This window comes from Myotis lucifugus, unplaced genomic scaffold (assembly GCF_000147115.1).
Source record: "Myotis lucifugus unplaced genomic scaffold, Myoluc2.0 scaffold_131, whole genome shotgun sequence".
Classification (NCBI taxonomy): domain Eukaryota; kingdom Metazoa; phylum Chordata; class Mammalia; order Chiroptera; family Vespertilionidae; genus Myotis; species Myotis lucifugus.
The window spans coordinates 786,171-803,522 of NW_005871179.1; the positions used below are offsets into that span (position 1 = coordinate 786,171).

The 17,352-nt window shown below is 44.2% G+C and overlaps 1 protein-coding gene and 1 pseudogene across 9 annotated transcripts in view; one reads left to right on the top strand and one right to left on the bottom strand.

Moving 5' to 3' along the window:
• The window catches only part of KIAA0319L (KIAA0319 like), a 113,767-nt gene that overhangs the window by 48,662 nt on the left and 47,753 nt on the right, over window positions 1–17,352 (top strand). The gene's annotated exons all lie outside the window — the stretch shown is intronic.
• On the bottom strand, window positions 15,859–16,604 carry LOC102437516 (annotated as a pseudogene).

Sequence of the window (17,352 nt, forward strand, 5' to 3'; positions counted from 1 at the left end):
AAAAGACATATAAACCGCTCGTGTTTATAGTACACAGATTTGATTACTTTTAAATATGCCCGAGAGGCCTGGTGCATAAAATTCATGCACGGGTAGGGTCTCTAGGCCTGACAGTAGATCAAAGACCCCCCGAGGATTTCCTTCCCCAGGCTCCCTGCTGCTTGCCAGAGCCTTCCTTTTCCCAGGCTGCAGGATGGGGCCTTCATTCCACGCTGCCACCTGGTGGTTAGCACACGTCATAGCGAGCGGTCAAACTCCTGAGGGGACAATTTGCATATTAGCCTTTTATTATATAGGATATATTCATAAAACCATAACCACAAAAAAAGATATTCATTACCCCAAAAGTTTCCTCCTGTCCCTTTGTAATCTGTCTTTATCCCTAGACAACCACTGATATGCTTTAGATTATTATAGATTTTCTAGAATTTAAAAATAAATGGAATTATACATTATGTACTCTTCTTTTTAACAACATTATTGAGGAACAACTCATATACAAAACTCACTCCTTTTAAGCATACAGTTCAATGATTTTAGTAAATATGTAGAGTTGTATATCATCACTATAATCCAGTTTATTAACATTTCTGTCACTCCAAAAACTTCCCTTGTGCTAGTTTGCTTAAAAGTTCTCATGACCAGCTGGTGTAGCTTAGCATTGATCCATGCACCAAGAGGTCCCTAGTTCTATTCCCCGTCAGGGCACATGCCCCAGTTGTGGGCTTGATCCCAGTGCAGGGTGTGCAGAAAGCAGTCGATCAATGTGTCTCTCTCATCAATGTTTCTATCTCTCTAACCCTCTCCCTTCCTCTCTCTCTAAAATAAATAAAAACATCTAAAAAAAAAGTTCCCTTGTGCATCCACTAATTTGATGTCTCTATAAATTTGCCTTTTCTGGATTTTTCATAAACAGAACCAAAACTATGTAGTCTTTTGTCTCTGGCTTCTTTCACTTAACATAATGTTCTGATGTTCATTCTTGTATTACTAGAGGCCCAGTGCACAAAATTCGTGCACTGGGGAGCAGGCCTAAGCCGTCAGTGAGACATTCTTAGCGCTGCCTCGGAGGTGGGAGAGGCTCTCCCTCCACTGCCGCTAGGCTCGCCAGCAGTGAGCCCAGTTCAGGGCTTCTGGCTGAGCAGTGCTCCCCCTGTGGGAGCACACTGACCACCAGGGGGCAGCTCCTGCATTGAGTGTCTGCCCCCTGGTGGTCAGTGTACGTCATAGCAACCAGTTGTTCCGCAGTTGGTGGATTTGCATATTAGCCTTTTATTATATAGGCGGATGTGTCAGTAGTTGGTTCCTTTTAATGGCTGGATAGTATTTCATTGTATGGACATCTCATAATTTGTTTATCTACTCAATTGTTGATGGATTTTTGGATTGTTTCCATATTTTGGCTACAGATAAAGCTGCTAGGAATATTTGTGTACCAGTTTTAATTTCTCTTGGATATATGCCTGGTGGTGGAATGACTGGATCATATTGTAAGTGTGTATTTACTATTTTAAGAAACTGCCAAACGGTTTTCCAAACAGTTGTACCATTTTACATCCCATTAGTAATATATGAAAGTTCCATTTGCTCTACATTCTCACCAACACTTGGTATGGTGAATCTTTTTCATTTTAGACATTGTAATAGATGTGTAATAAGATCACATTGTGGTTTTGATTTGCATTTCCTTAATGACTGATGATGTTGAATATCTTTTCATGTGCTTATTTGCTGTCCATATTTTTTGGGTAAAGTGTTTGTTCATATTTCCCCTGACTTTAAAAAGTTGGGTTGTTTTCTTACATATATCTTATGCATATAAGTCATTTATCAGATATGTGATTTACAAATATTCTCAGTCTGTCTTGTCTTTTCATTCTCTTAGCAGTATCTTTTGAAGAGAAGATATAAATTTTGTTGATGTCCAATTTATCAGCTTTTTTAATGGATCACACTTTTGATATTGTATCTAAGAGAGATTTTCTCTTAAGTTTTCTTCTAAAAGTTTTATAGTTTTATTTATTTATTTTTAAATGTATTTTTATTGTTGATAGTATTACAGATATCTCCTGTTTTCTCCCCCTTACTCCCTCCTCCCAACCCCTACCACTGCCCTCACCAGGTCTTCACTACCCTATTGTCTGTGTCCATGGGCTATGCACTCAGTGTACCAGTTAATAATAGCGGATTTTGTAATCAAAGAAAGCATGGTAATTTCAAGAGAAACATCAAAAGTGCTTTATTCAAAGTAATGTCCATCGCTAGCTACACATTTCCCCATCTTTGAGGTAATTTGTGGATACGGTCCCAATAGAACTTTTCTTGTTTTGAGGCAAACCATTCAGAGACCCAATTTTCCACTTCTTTGTACTTTTTGAAGTACTGCTCAGAAAGTGTGTGTGCCATCAATCAGAACAAGTGGTAATCTTAAGGAGCAAGGTCTGGTGAATACAGTGGGTTGGTTAATACTTCCCAGGCAAGATCTTTTAACATGTCTTTAATTGGTTTTGAAGTGTGTGATAGTGTGGTATCATGAAGCAAAATTACTTTGCCGTGTCTTCTGGAACATTTTGGTCGTTTCACGATCAAAGCATGGTTCAAATTGATAATTTGTTGTCGGTAGCGATCAGTATTAACGGTTTCACCTGGTTTTAGAAGCTCATAATACACCACATCTTCCTGATCCCACCAAATGCAGAGCATTGTCTTCTTTCCAAAGCGATTTGGCCTTGCAGTCGATGTTGATGGTTGACCTGGATCAACCCATGATTTTGTGCGTTTGAGATTCTCAAAATAAGTCCACTTTTCATCACCAGTCACAATTTGATGCAAAAAAAGACTTTCTTTCGTGCCGTTGAAGCAACATTTTACTGACAACTTTTTGGTTTTCCATTTGTCTTTTGTTCATTTGATGTGGCACCCATTTTCCTTGCTTTAAAATCTTTCCCATTGCTTGTAAATGATCGGAAATTGTTTGCTGAGCAACTTTTAAACTTTCTGCAAGTTGTTTTAGAGTTTGACATGCATCGTCATCCAATAATGCTTATAATTGTTGGTCTTCAAACTTTTTTGGTTGACCTGGACATTCTTTGTCTTTCACATGGAAATCATCACTTTTAAAGCGTTTAAACCAGCTTTCACAAGTATCTTGAGATGGAGCATGTTCACCATAAGCTTCCCGAAGTATACGATAACTTTCAGCAGCACTTTTCTTCAAAATAAAGTAATGAATTAAAACTTCCCGCAAATGCTTTTTTTGGCACAAAATTCGACATTTTTAAGCGTAAAAATATCTATGATGTTAACACCTTCAGAAAACTTGACATATGAAGTTTTGAAGCTTGTTGTTAATACAATAAAATAGAATACATACCAAATCGCATATATATCAACATATGTGTAACTCCATCTATTGAAATAAATCCTCATTATTAACCAGTACACCTAGTATATCCTATCTAATAAAGAGGGAATATGCTAATTGACCCTCACACCATTGCCCTCTAGGATTTTAATTAAGATTACTTAGGGCTGTAAATCAATTGGGGAAAAATTGATAGCCTAATAATAATAGTGAGTCTACTGATCCATGAACACAGTATACTTTCCCTTTTATTTGAGTCATCTCTAATTTCTTTCAGCGATATGTTGTAATTTTTAGGGAACAGATTTCTCTTTTGTCAGATTTGTCCCTAAGTATTTCATATTTTTGATGTATTGGTATTTTTAAAAATTTAGTTTCCATTTATTTAGTTCCAATTATATATAGAAATATAATTACTTTTTAGTATATTGATTTTGTATCCTGAAACCTAACTTATTTGCAAAACTAACTTATTCATTCTGGTAACTTTTTTTGTAGCTTCCATAGGATTTTCTATATGTGTAATCATGTTTCATGTTGTCTATGAATAAAGACCATTTTACTTCTTTTCCAATCTGGATGCCTTTCCTTTTTCTTGCCTATTACATTGGCTAGAACCTTCAATATATGTTTAATAAAAGTGATGAAAGTGTACATACTTGCCGTGTTCTTGATCTTAGGAGAAATCATTCAGTCTTTACCATTAAGTATGATGTTAGCTGTAGGTTTTTTAAAGATATCTTTTACCTGTTGGAGAAAGTTCCTTTTTATTCCTAGTTTTATGGGAATTTGTATCAGGAATAAATGTTGGATTTTGTCAAATACTTTTTCTACATCTATTGAGATTTATATAGTTTTTTGGTTTTAGTGTGTTAATGATGGTGAATAACTTGATTGATTTGAATGTTAATCCAACCTTGCATTTCTGGGATAAATTCCATTTAGTCATGGTGTATTATCCTTTGTATAAATTGTCATATTTATTTAATAAAATTTTATTAATTTTTACATCTGTGTTCATGAGGGATATGTAGTTTTCTTTTAATGTCTTTGTTGGGTTTTAATATCAGAGTAATGCTGGCCTTATAGAGAATCAGTTGAGAAATTTTCACTGTGCTTTAATTTTCTGGAAGGGTTTGTGTAGAATTGGTACTATTTATTACTTAAATGCTCAATATAATTTTCTAGTGAAGTCATCTGGGCCTGGAGTTCTTTGTAGGAACATTTTAAACTCCAAATTCAATTTATGTCATAGCTATATAACTATTTTGATCATCAATAATAGCCCTTTTTGAGTGAGCTTTGACAGATTGTGTCTTTCAAGAAATTTATGCATTTTATCCCAGTAGTCAAATTTATTGGCATAAAGTTGTTCACAATATTCTCTTATTGCCCTTTTAATATCTTACCTCTCTTATTCCTGATATTAATAATTTGTGTTCTTCCTTTTTCCTTCACTCTCCTCTCTTCTCCTAATCAGACTAGCTAGATTTTCTCCAAAACAATCTCTGGTTTCATCTGTTTTTCTCTATTGCTTTTCTGTTTTCTATTTCATTGATTTATGCTCTAATCTTTATTATTTCATTTCTTCTGATTAATTTGGATTTCATTTGCTCTTTTCTAGTTTCTTAAATTATAATCTGAGGTAATTGATTTGAGACTTCCTTCCTTCCTAACATAGGCATTTTAGTGCTATAAATTTCCCTCTGAATACTGCTTTAGCCACATCCTACAAATTTTGATATTTTTGTTTAGTTTCATTCAGTTCAGAATGCTTTAAAATTTCCCTTGTTACTACTCCTTTAACCCTTGAGTTGCTTAGAAGTACATTATGTAGTTTTAAACTATTGGAGGGGACTTTCTAGATATTATTGTATTATGGATTGATAATTTAATGCCATTGTAGCCAGTGAACATTGTATGGCTTGAATCCTTTTAAATTTATTGAGACCTGTTTTATGGCTCAGAATATGGTTTATCCTGTTAAATATTTCATGTACAGTTGAAAAGAATATGTACCTTGCTATTTGTTGGGCACATGTTCTATAAATATCAATTAGTTCAAATTGTTCAGATTCGGTGTTGTTCAGATCTTCTACATCCTTACATCTTTTCTATTAATTTCTATCAGTTATTAGAGAGAGATAATGAAATGTCATACTGTATTTATAGATATATATGTGTCTCTTTACTGTTAGATCAGCTTTTAGGACTCGTCTTATTTATTTATTTATTTATTTATTTTCATTTATTTATTTTATTTATCTTTATTGTTGAATGTATTACAGATGTCCCCTTTGTTTTTTTTCCCTTTGACTCCCTCTACCCCGCACCCACCCCTCCCAGGCCTTCACCACACTATTGTCTGTGTCCATGGGCTATGCATACGTGCATATAAGTTCCCATGTTAATCACTCCCCACTATTTTCATTTCTTAGGAATTGCTTTTCATTGCTTAATGTCAGTGTCTTGACTGCTATTGTTTCAAATATTTTGTCTGGCTTTCGAATTGTTGCAGATGGGATGATAAATCTAGTCCCAGTTACTCCATCTTTTTATTTTTTTAATATATTTTTATTGATTTCAGAGAGGAAGGGAGAGGGAGAGATAGAAACATCAATGATGAGAGAGAATCATTGATCAGCTGCCTCCTGCATGCCCCCTACTGGGGATCGAGCCTACTGCCTGGGGATATGCCCTGACCTGGAATCAACTCTGATTTCCTGGTTCTTAGGTTGATGCTCAACCACTGGGCTGAGCTGTTACTCCATCTTGACTAGAAGCAGAATTCCACCATATTTTTGTCTCTTTAAAGTTTATTTTTTATCGAATTCATTGGGGTGATGTTGGTTAATAAAATTATATAGGTTTCAGGTGCATCATACTATCTTTTTTTTTTTTTTTTTGGTTATTCACCTGATAATTACTACTCATTCTTCAAGACTCACCCCAGGCTTTACTTCTTCTAGGAAGCCTTCTCTTATACTCACTTTCCCAATTGGGCTCATATGCTCTCCTAAATGTTTGTGCAATAGCCCAAACTCTATCATTGTCTTTTCAGTCTGAGAACATGGCCCTTATTGTTCAGATTCAGTCCTTCCAAATATATCCTTGATCTTGTCCCCTTGCATCTTTAGTTAATCTTATATTGTTCTCTTTTCATTTAAAATTTTGAAGGGTAGTCTGCACTTGCTTTCCCTTTTTCATTCGCTTGTATTTAATCCTCAGCCCTGTAGAATTTGGTTTCTAAGCTGCTCTTGCTGGGGTCACTGGTAACTTCACAATTGCCAAGTGTATTATTTCGAGTTCTTATCTGATTGAATCTCTCTGCATTGTTTCATATAGGTTGCAGTTGTCCCTATTTTCTTGTTATAACACTTTCCTGTTTTTTCCCTTCTCTCCGATTATTCCTTTTTAGTCAGTTTTGTAGGTCATTTTGTGTGCTCACGTCTTAAACATTGATATTCCCACATACTCTATTTTTAATCCTGTTTCCTTTACTTACATGCTCTTCTTGGGAAAGCTCATTTATTCCCATGGCTTTAGCTACTATCTTTGGGAACTTGATTCCAACTCTGGGGTCTCTGTTTGAATTTTCCAGAGGTACTTCAGATTCAGTATGTCTAAAACATAACCTGCCTGTTATTTTCTTAGAGCCAGTCTATCTTAGTTTTTGACACTGCTATAGTTAGTCCCTCACTCAAGCTAAAAACATAGAAGTCATCTTAAATTTTTTTCACCGAACTGTGCATTTATGTTTCACAAATATAGAAACTTAATATTTTAAAATCTCCATCCCTCAGGGGGAATTTTCAGTAATGATGGCAGAGTAAAGTGGTCTCCAGAACCATCCCACATATAATAATTATAAAATATGTAAAAATTGTATTTAAAGAAGCTGGAAAGGGTCCAGAAGCAGACAGAAGCTAGAGGAGTTTACTCTTGAAAAACAGTAATTGGGTCCTGCGTTCTCCATTGTCTGGGCCAGCCAGCTCTGGCGTCTGCTGGCTCCCCCTTGCTCTTCTGCTCCTTCCTGAGTCACCACTGCCACCATGGCCTAGAGTGGTGAAAGCGGTGACCCTCCGAGCTCCCAGGACAGAAGGGACCAGGCCGTGGCCTCTGCTTCCGCGGAGCCCAAGATCATGAAGGTCACTGTGAAGACCCGGAAGGAGAAGGAGGAGTTCGCTGTGCCAGAGGATAACTCTGTCCAGCAGTTCAAGGAAGAAATCTCTAAATGGTTCAAATCACATACCGACCAACTTGTGTTGATATTTGCTGGAAAAATTTTAAAAGATCAAGATACATTGAGTCAGCATGGAATTCATGATGGACTTACTGTTCACTTTGTCATCAAAACGCAAAACAGGCCTCAGGGTCATTCAGCCCAGCAAATACTAGTGGAAGCAATGTTACCACATCTTCAGTTCCTAACCCTTTGAGTGCCAACCAATATCCTAGGAATTATGCTAAAATTGCCAAGGCATTTTTGCTGATTTTACAACAGTTTAGGAAAAAAATTATGAATTGCAAGTAAATGAAGTTACATATTCAATATCTTCCACAAAATCGTCATCTTCACAGCAAGAATTGACATATTTAGCAATATCATCATCACTAATAAAAGCAGACTTAGAACTGGACACTGCAGGAGGAGCGCGATAGTGCTCCCGGCACTCTAGGGGCTAATAGTAACTCTACATCTGGTTCTGCCCCTAGCAACCCTTTTGGTTTAGGTGCTCTTGGGGGACTTGTCAGTCTAAGTAGCTTGGGTTTGAATTCTACCAACTTCTCTGAACTACAAAGCCAGATGCAGCGGCAACTAATGTCCAATCCTGAAATGATGGTCCAGATCATGGAGAATCCCTTTGTCCAGAACATGCTTTCAAATCCTGACCTGATGAGGCAGTTAATTATGACCAATCCACAAATGCAGCAGTTGATACAGAGAAATCCAGAAATTAGTCTGAATAACCCAGATATTATGAGACAAACATTGGAACTTGCCAGGAATCTAGCAATGATGCAGGAAATGATGAGAAACCAGGACCGAGCCTTGAGTAATCTGGAAAGCATTCCAGGGGGATACAATGCTTTACGGCACACGTACACAGATATTCAGGAACCAATGCTGAGTGCTGCGCAAGAACAGTTTAGTGGTAATCCATTTGCTTCCTTAGTGAGCAATACATCCTCAGGTGAAGGTAGTCAACCTTCCCTTACAGAAAATAGAGATCCATTACCCAATCCATGGGCTCCACAGGTAGTTTTAAAGCAATTTCTTGGTAAAGATAAGGAAATACTTTAAAGTTAAGTATTTCCTAATTGTGTAGAATCTTACAGCATCTTTGATAAACATCTTTCAGCAAAAGTGCCAGTTAGTCAGGTTTGTTGCTTATACTAATACTAGAGGCCCGGTGCACGAAATTCGTGCACTGGGGGGAGGGGGCCCCTGAGCCTGGCCTGCACCCTCTCCAATCTGGGACTCCTTGGGGGATGTCAGACTGCCTGTTTAGGCCCGATCCTTTACCAGCAGCCGGACATCCCTCTCGCAACTCAGGACCGCTGGCTCTTAACCACTTACCTGCCTGCGTGTCTGCCTGATTGCCCCTAACCACTCTGTTTGCCAGCCTGATCACCCCCAACTGCTGGCCTGATCATCCCCAACTGCCTCCCCTGCCAGCCTGTTTGCCCCCAACTACCCCCTGCCACCAGCCTGATTGCTCCCAAATGCCCCCCCCTCACCAGCCTGATTGGGGTTGGGGGGCCGATTGGGGGTGGGGCTGGCCATGGGGAGGGGCTGTGGTTGGTGGGCTGGGCAACCACCCCCCCAAATGGGTTGGGGGGTGGCGATCAGGGCCAGTGGCCTGGGGGAAGAGCCATGGGTGGTTGGCCAGCCAGCCCTGCCCCTGATTGCGGTGGGGGTGGGAGGGCAATTTGGGGTGGGGCTGGGCAAGGGGAGAGGCTGCAGGAGATTGGCTGGCCAGCCCTGTCCCCTATTGGAGTGGGGGGATCAAGGGTGGGGCCAACCTGGGGAGGGGCTGCAGGACATTGGCCGCCCAGCCCTGCCCCCTCTTGGGGTGGGGGGGTGCAATCAGGGGCAGATAGCCATGGGGAGGGGCTGTGGGCCTATTGTGGTGGGGCAGGTTGGTCAAGGATGTGGCTGGCGGTGGGGGGGAGTGGGAAGAGAGGGGGTATTTGGCCAGCCGGCCTGCTCTTCTTTTTTTTTTGGCAACTCCACAATTTTAATTTGTGGTGCCTATGCTATGTCTGAAAAAGACCTTCTTCCCCTGCCCAGGAGAGCGATTGGGAGGGGGCAGCAAAAAATAGAAGACATCCCTCCCTATTGCACACAGACCCTATATACAGGCTCACCTGGCCCAGGCCGGCGAGATGCTTGGCACATTCTAGGATCCCTGCTCAGGGCCTGGAGGGGTGACTGGTGGCAGCACACGTGAGAGGGGACCTCTGGGTGACCACTCTGGTCCTGGCTACTGGTCTTGGCACTTCCTGGTCCCCAGTTCCTTTCTGGTCCTGCCTGCAGCCTTGGTCCCCCTACCTGGCCTCAGATGGCCCCCTTGGCTCCTGGGGGCTCTGTCCTCCCCTCCTAACCTGGAGATCTCAAGGAAGGTTATGGCTTCTCAGAGACTCCTCGACAGCCCTATCACTCATCTTCACACAGGGAAGGGGTGCATGTGGCAAAAGTAGCTGTATAAATGCAGGTGCAGGAGCAAGTCCTCCGGGGTCACTTGGACAGTTTGCTGATGACGCAGATCAGGGCCACATTTTCATCCTTGAGGCGCTGGTTGTCAGCTGGGAGATTGGACAGGCCCTTCAGCTCCTCTTCCAGCTCAGCGGCCTTGCACTCCAGGGCCCTGCACTCAAATCTCGCCAGCTCCAGGATGGCCGGCCTCTCTGCAAAGTGCTCTTGCCTCTGCATGGTGCGCTCCAGCTCCACCTTGAGCTGCTCCAGCCGCAGCACGGTCTGGGTCAGGGCCTCACGAAATCTCTCATTCTCAATGTGCAGCTTTTTGTAGAGTTTCCTGAAGCTCCCTCAGGCTCTTTCAATTTTGGCTGGGGTTTGGGGTTTAGGTCCTGCTGCCTCTGGAGGGGAAGGGCTGGATTCTGGGCTGATGTCCACTGGCTTCACCTTCTCCCCCTTCACAGGCCCTCTCCTCTCATTGCCAACTCTGCGGTGCTCCCTGGAGGCCTGTGGTCCCTGTCCCTGCCCCTCAGGCACCTCTACTCTCTGGGCAGGGCCATCAGAATTCTTAACCCCAGGGACTCGGGGCTGCCAGGAAGGGTCCAGGCTCTGAGCACCCTGCTCTCCATGTGGATGGGAGAGTCTCATCAGGGGAAGGCCTGCAGGGGGGAGGGGCTGCAAGGTTGGCTGCTGGCCCCCTGATCAGGCGGTGTGCTGGCTACAGTGGGCGTCATAGCGACTGGCCCAATCAGGGCCATGTTCTGCCTGCTCACCACTCCCCAGTCCCAACACGGCCTCCACTGCCCGGCTATCAGGCCTTTGGGATCACCAGCTCAGGGCACCTGCTTTCCCACAGGCCTGAGGGCTCAGGCCTGTGGGAAAGCAGGCGCTGGTGATTTCACCTGCACGCGTGTTCGCCAACCATCGGCTGATGGAAAGCACTGCCCGCTTGGGGCCACTCAAACCTGGGCGGGCAGGTCGGGGGCACTGCCGCCACTGCTATTGCCACTGCTGCTGCTGCTGCTGCTGCTGGGGCTTGAGGCACTGACTGAGGCTGCCAGGCATGCCCGTGACCTGCCCGCCCGAGTTGGGTAGCACATGGGATGCGCCAGCGGGCAGATCGCTGCTGCCGCCTGGCCCGTAGCACAGCGGATACCCGGGTGGGTACCCGATAGCTGCGGCCCCACCGCCAACCCCAGGACCCGGCGGGAGGCCCGGATGAGGGCAGGGCGGGTGCCCGATTGCCAGGGTCCCACCAGCCAGCCCTGGGTCCCCGCGGAAGGCCCGGATGAGGGCGGAGCGGGTGCCGAACACCCTGGTCCCACCTGCCAGCCCTGGGTCCCCCACGGGAGGCCCGGATGAGGGTAGAGCAGGTTCGGTCCCACCCGCCAGCCCTGGGTCCCTGCGGGAGGCCTGGATGAGGGCGGATCGGGTGCCCAACACCGCGGTCCCACCCGCCAGCCCCAGGTCCCCCTCGGGAGGCCCGGATGAGGGCGGATCGGGTGCCCAACACCGCGGTCCCACCTGCCAGCCCCGGTTCCCTGCGGGAGGCCCGGATGAGGGTAGAGCGGGTTCGGTCCCACCCGCCAGCCCTGGGTCCCCCGTGGGAGTCCCGGATGAGGGTGGAGCGGGTGCCAAACACCGCGGTCCCACCCGCCAGCCCCAGGTCCCCTGCGGGAGGCCCGGATTAGGGCGGATCGGGTGCCGAACACGGCGGTCCCACCTGCCAGCCCCGGGTTCCCTGCGGGAGGCCCGGATGAGGGCGGAGCGGGTGCCGAACACCTCGGTCCCACCCGCCAGCCCTGGGTCCCCCGTGGGAGGCCCGGATGAGGGCAGGGCGGGTGCCCGATTACCAGGGTCCCACCCGCCAGCCCTGGGTTCCCCGTGGGAGGCCCGGATGTGGGCGGATCGGGTGCTGAACACCGTGGTCCCACCTGCCAGCCCCGGGTTCCCTGCGGGAGTCCCGGATGAGGGTGGAGTGGGTGCCAAACGCCGCGGTCCCACCCGCCAGCCCCAGGTCCCCCGCGGGAGGCCCGGATGAGGGCAGGGACCTCTGCGCCAGCCCTGGATGGAGGGGAGCTGGCGGTTGGCACTGTCGGCCCTGCCTGCAGTATGCAAATTAGCCGCCATCTTGGCTGGTGGTTAATTTGCATATCTCGCTAATTAGCCAATGGGAAGGGTAGCGGTTGTACGCCAATTACCATGTTTCTCTTTTATTAGTGTAGATAGTAGAAAAGCTGATTCTCGTTATCTCTTTAAGGACATTTAATTGTACAGACAACATAATGTAACATTGTCTCAACATTCACTGATTAGTTGTAAATTACCTTAATTTTTGTGCAGACTGAAGGAGCACTGTAATATAACCCAAAAGTGCATTTGCCCAGGACTTTTCAGCTTCTATAGGTAGTTTAACAGGCATTAGTTTGTAATTGAAATGTTGCTTTCACTGAAAGTGTCTTGATGTTGCAGTTATTTTTAATCGCCGTAGAAAAATAGATCTATCTTTTGGGTTTATCAGATTTCTCATGCATAGGCAATACATGAACTTAAAATGAGTTGTGAGCTACTTGTTTCTGAAGTGTTTCGGTAGTTTATCAAGAAATAGGTAAATATTGTGTTTTTCAGAGCCTCAGAGAGGGGAACTTGGGGGAGTGGGTGGGGATCTATCCTGGAATGGGCCAGCCTAAATAATACTGGTAACCAAGGTTCTGTTAGGATTTCTGTGCATATAATGTAGTAAACATAAATGATAAGTTTATCATTCAGGGGTGATAAACAAGAGCCATTTTAACAATGTTGAGTACATTTGGCTGTTCTACAGCCTTTTTCTTTCCTCCTCAGAGAAGTTCTGTTTGCCTAAATCTCAAATTGTTGGTGTGGTACATTCCTTTAGGACCAATTAAACATAACTTTGGGTCAGTAATATATTTGGCTGACTCTGGTTCATTATTCTCTTAGGTCATTATAGTTTCATGTACAGGAAATTAAAATTTTAAAGTTACCTAAAATGAGTTCAGACCAATAAAATTCAAAGGAAATACGAGTTGAATTGCATTACTTCTGTAAGTTGCTTGCTATTAAAAAGGGTCAAAAGCCATGCACTGTTCTGACACTTTCCCCAGGAGGAAAACTTGTATGAAGGTCAAGGTGAAGGCATGGCTAGAGGAAGTTGTTCAGGATTACTCATGTGTCTTTGCCCTCTCTGCCTTATGCCTCAGTCTGGTTTAAAAACTTGTACTGGCGAATGGTGGTATACAGTGTGGGATAGTGTCATAACCAATTTGACAGTTATTAATCACAAAATAACAATAAATCTCTAGCTTTTAAAAAAACAGTAATTGGAAATGATAAGTATTATGAGTTTGCAGCTTTTTAAGTTTTTTTGCCTGAGGGCATTTACCAGCCCCCACAGCAGAGGAAAGTGGCAGTGGAAAACCTCAGTCTTACTTTCTTATGGTGGCAAAGAACAGAGTTCAGTGTAGATAAATTACCTGGAAATATAAGGGGAGGTACCCTTGAAAGTAAGTAAAACCATAGAAGAGGGTGAAAGCCATAACCTGACTGTAAACACTACTAAAAGCCCTGGGGAAACCTCTAAACGTGGGAAGGTTCCAGAGGCCTGGTGAAAAAGCAGGCAGAAATCAAAGTCAGAATTCTGTCTTTGACTGAACCTACACCAGGTAAGCTCTATGAGTTTCCTGCTTTTTTAACTGAATGCATTTCCCAATCATGTGTAGCTCAGATGGCAGAAATCTGAAGTCTTACTGACTCGAGGTGTGAGAAGACAGAGTCTAAGACTGAAAAATTAGGGAGTAATCTCCAGAATAAAGAAAGCACAGTGAGAGCAGGCCCCACCAAATCTGAGATAATCTATGGCCAAATTTTTGGCCAATCATCAGATTACTCAAGAAGATCTGCAGGGGGTCAGGCTAATAAAGGAGCTGAAAAAATTCCACAGTGTCTCAGTTGCTGCACATTGCAGGGGAAGCAAAGTCTACAGTTTAAGTCCAGATAAGTTACTTACCTACTAGAAAAAACACACCCCAAACAATCTCAAAGAAAAACAAGTAGAATCTAGAAGTCAGTACATGTATGCGATAGAATGTCCAAAATATTCAAAAAATTCTCAGACATGCAAAGGAACAGGAAAAGTGACCTGTACTCGGGGGAAAAGGCAGTCTATAGAAATGGACTCTCTAAGTTATTCAGATGTTCAAGTTAGTTGTCAAAGACTTCAAAGTGTGTTCAGAGAACCAAAGGAAATGAAAGGAAAATGGTTTTGTCCTGGATGGTGTTGTTCAGTGGTTAGAGTGTCAGCCTGAGCATCAAGGTTTTGATTCCCAGTCAAGGGCATGTACCTGGGTTGCGGTTTGTTCCTCGCCCTGACAGGAGGCATCCAATCCATGTGTCTATCTCACATAGATGTTTCTCTCTCTCTCTCTCTCTGTTCTCCCTTTCTCTCCCCCACGCTCCCTCCCTTCCACTCTCTTTGAAAAGCAATGGGAAAAATATCCTCAGGTGAGGATTAACCCCCCAAAAAAGGAGGGAGAATGGTTTTAGTGCGTGAACAGTTAAGGAATTTCAATAGAAATAAATGTAAACAATTTTTTAAAATATGTTTTTATTGATTTCAGAGAGGAAGGGAGAGGGGGAGAGATAGAAACATCAATGATGAAAGAGAATCATTGATTGGCTGCCTCCTGCACGCCCCCTACTGAGGATCGAACCTGCAACCCAGGCATGTTCCCTGACTGGGAATCAAATCTGGGACCCTTCAGTCCGTAGGCCGACGCTCTACTGAGCCAAACCAGCTAGGGCGAGAAATGTTTAATCTTGAGAAAGTTTATTCTTTTTTTTTTTTTATTGCACATCACTCCTTTATTATACTGATCTGAAAAAGATGTAGTAGTTATGCTAAAAATGCTTACTGGGCCCAAGTGGCAGGGCCAAGCAACTGGAACATGATTCAGAACTCAGACACAGTGAAAGACACACCTGCACATGATCAAGAGACATTTCACTGCCATGAGACAATAAGGCAGGGGACGAATTCTAAAACACATTCGATAACTCCTATAAGTCAAGAAACTTATCCTACCTTGGTGTGAGAAATGGCTTATTTTGTGATGACCACATGTGGGAATAGTTCAACCGCCACTAAAAACCCCAGAAGGGTTTTTGTTTTGTATCATTTTATATAGATATACTTTTTTTGGTAAAAGTAAATGCAACACGTAAACATTCAGGATTGATCCCAATCTTCTGGAGCCAGCTTTTCTGGGTCAAGGAGGAAATGTTTGAATCACCATGCATTCATCTTCCACTGGAATGACGTAGAGCCCCTGTCAGTTCACCTGACTTACAGAATAGCCCAGTACTGCTTTGGGGAACACAAACAGGCTCTCTTGCCTCTCCTCATTGGTGATGCCTTAACATGGCTCCTCCCTATCCCCCTACTCTCAAGCAGGTCTTTAGTAATAAACAAAACACTAGCAAAAAAAAAATGGAGTTAAAAGGAGTTATTCCTCTGGACTCTCTTAGATAAGAGTCTCCCTCGGCTTGGACTGAGGACCCATGCCCCACAGGTGCCATCAACTAGATTGCATGAAGGGAGTGGGTACAGGAGACAAAATGGCTAAAACAAAATTGGGAGCCACCTGTCCCCATCTGCAGGTACAACCTAAGATGCCTATAGACGTGGTCAGTGTGACATGTGCACCGAAGAGATGGGATGGGAGGAAATGGGATGGGAGGGAGGGTGTCCTTGGGAAAGTCATCTGCCTGCTCGCCTTCACTTGGCCTTGCCCTGGGCAGCCACAGCTTCCATAGCTTTATGCACTGTCTCTTCATCCCCAGGAACTGCATGGGCTTGATGGGCGTCAAGTTCTTGTCCAGTTCATAGACAATGGGAATACCAGTCGGCAGGTACAGCTCCATGATAGCCTCTTCAGAAAGACCCTCCAGATGTTTGACAATGCCCCGAAGGCTGTTGCCATGGGCTGCAATCAGTACCCATTTCCCCTCCTTGATCTGGGGCACTATTTCTTCATTGCAAAAGGACAGAGCTCTGGCAGTAGCGTCCTTCAGATTCTCGTAGGAGGGTAGCTGATCTTCAGTGAGGTCTACATAACTGCAATCCTTACTGATACTGCTGTAAAAGGGATGATCGGGCTCCATTGGTGATGGTGGGATATCATAAGAGTGCCTCCAGATCTTTACCTGGGCCTCGCCATGCTTGGCAGCAGTTTCTGCTTTATTAAGGCCTGTGAGACCCCCATAGTGCCACTCATTGAGACTCCAAGTCCTCACTACAGGCAGCCACATGTGGTCAATGGCATCCAGCACTCTCCAGAGGGTCCTAATTGCTTTCTTTTGCACTGAGGTGAAGCAGATGTCAAACTCATAGCCGGCATCTCACAGCACCTGCCCGGCCACACTTCACCTCCTCGTGCCCTACCAGGTTCAGCCACTGAAGCAGTGCTCTAGGTTCCATGTGCTCTCCCCATGCCGGATCAGCACCAGCTTGTAGGCGGCCATAGTGGCAGTTTTGAGTGCAGTGCAGACTGAGGCTCGCTGAGACGGGCTGGCCCCCGCCCCCCAAAAGTGTTTATTCTTTAATCTTGGTAATGCTTTGAGCAAGTACAGTGGGAGTCTTGTAGCCTTCTTCCTGGGGTTTCTTCCATCTTTCTCTACCTCCATCACTCCAGCTCACGTGACAAGAAATTTCCTTTTGGCTGTGTGAGCAGTATCATGGTGGTCAGTGAAAGCACCAGCTTTCCAATAAGAAATATTGGAAAAACACTAGTCAGGAGAACTCAAGGAAACCAAAATCGCATCTAATGGTCTCATGGATTGTGGGTTTATTTGTTTGTTTGTTTTAATGTACAGTGGGGCCTTGACTTACGAGTGTCCCGACTAACAAGTTTTTTGAGATACCAGCTGTCTCTCGGTCGATTTTTTGCATTGAGTTGATAGAGTAATTTGAGTTAATGAGCTCCTTAACAATCTCGGTCTCGGAACGAATTAAACTCGTAAGTCAAAGCCCCACTGTATATGTTTTATTGATTTCAGAGAGGGAGAGAGAGATAGAAACATCAATGATGAGAGAGAATCATTGATTGGCTGCTTCCTGCACGCCCCCACTGGGGATCGAGCCTGCAACCCAGGCATGTGCCTTTTACCGGAATCGAACCTGGGACCCTTCAGTCTGCAGGCTGATGCTCTATCCACTGAGCCAAACTGGCTAGGGCAGTGGTTCTCAACCTTCTGGCCCTTTAAATACAGT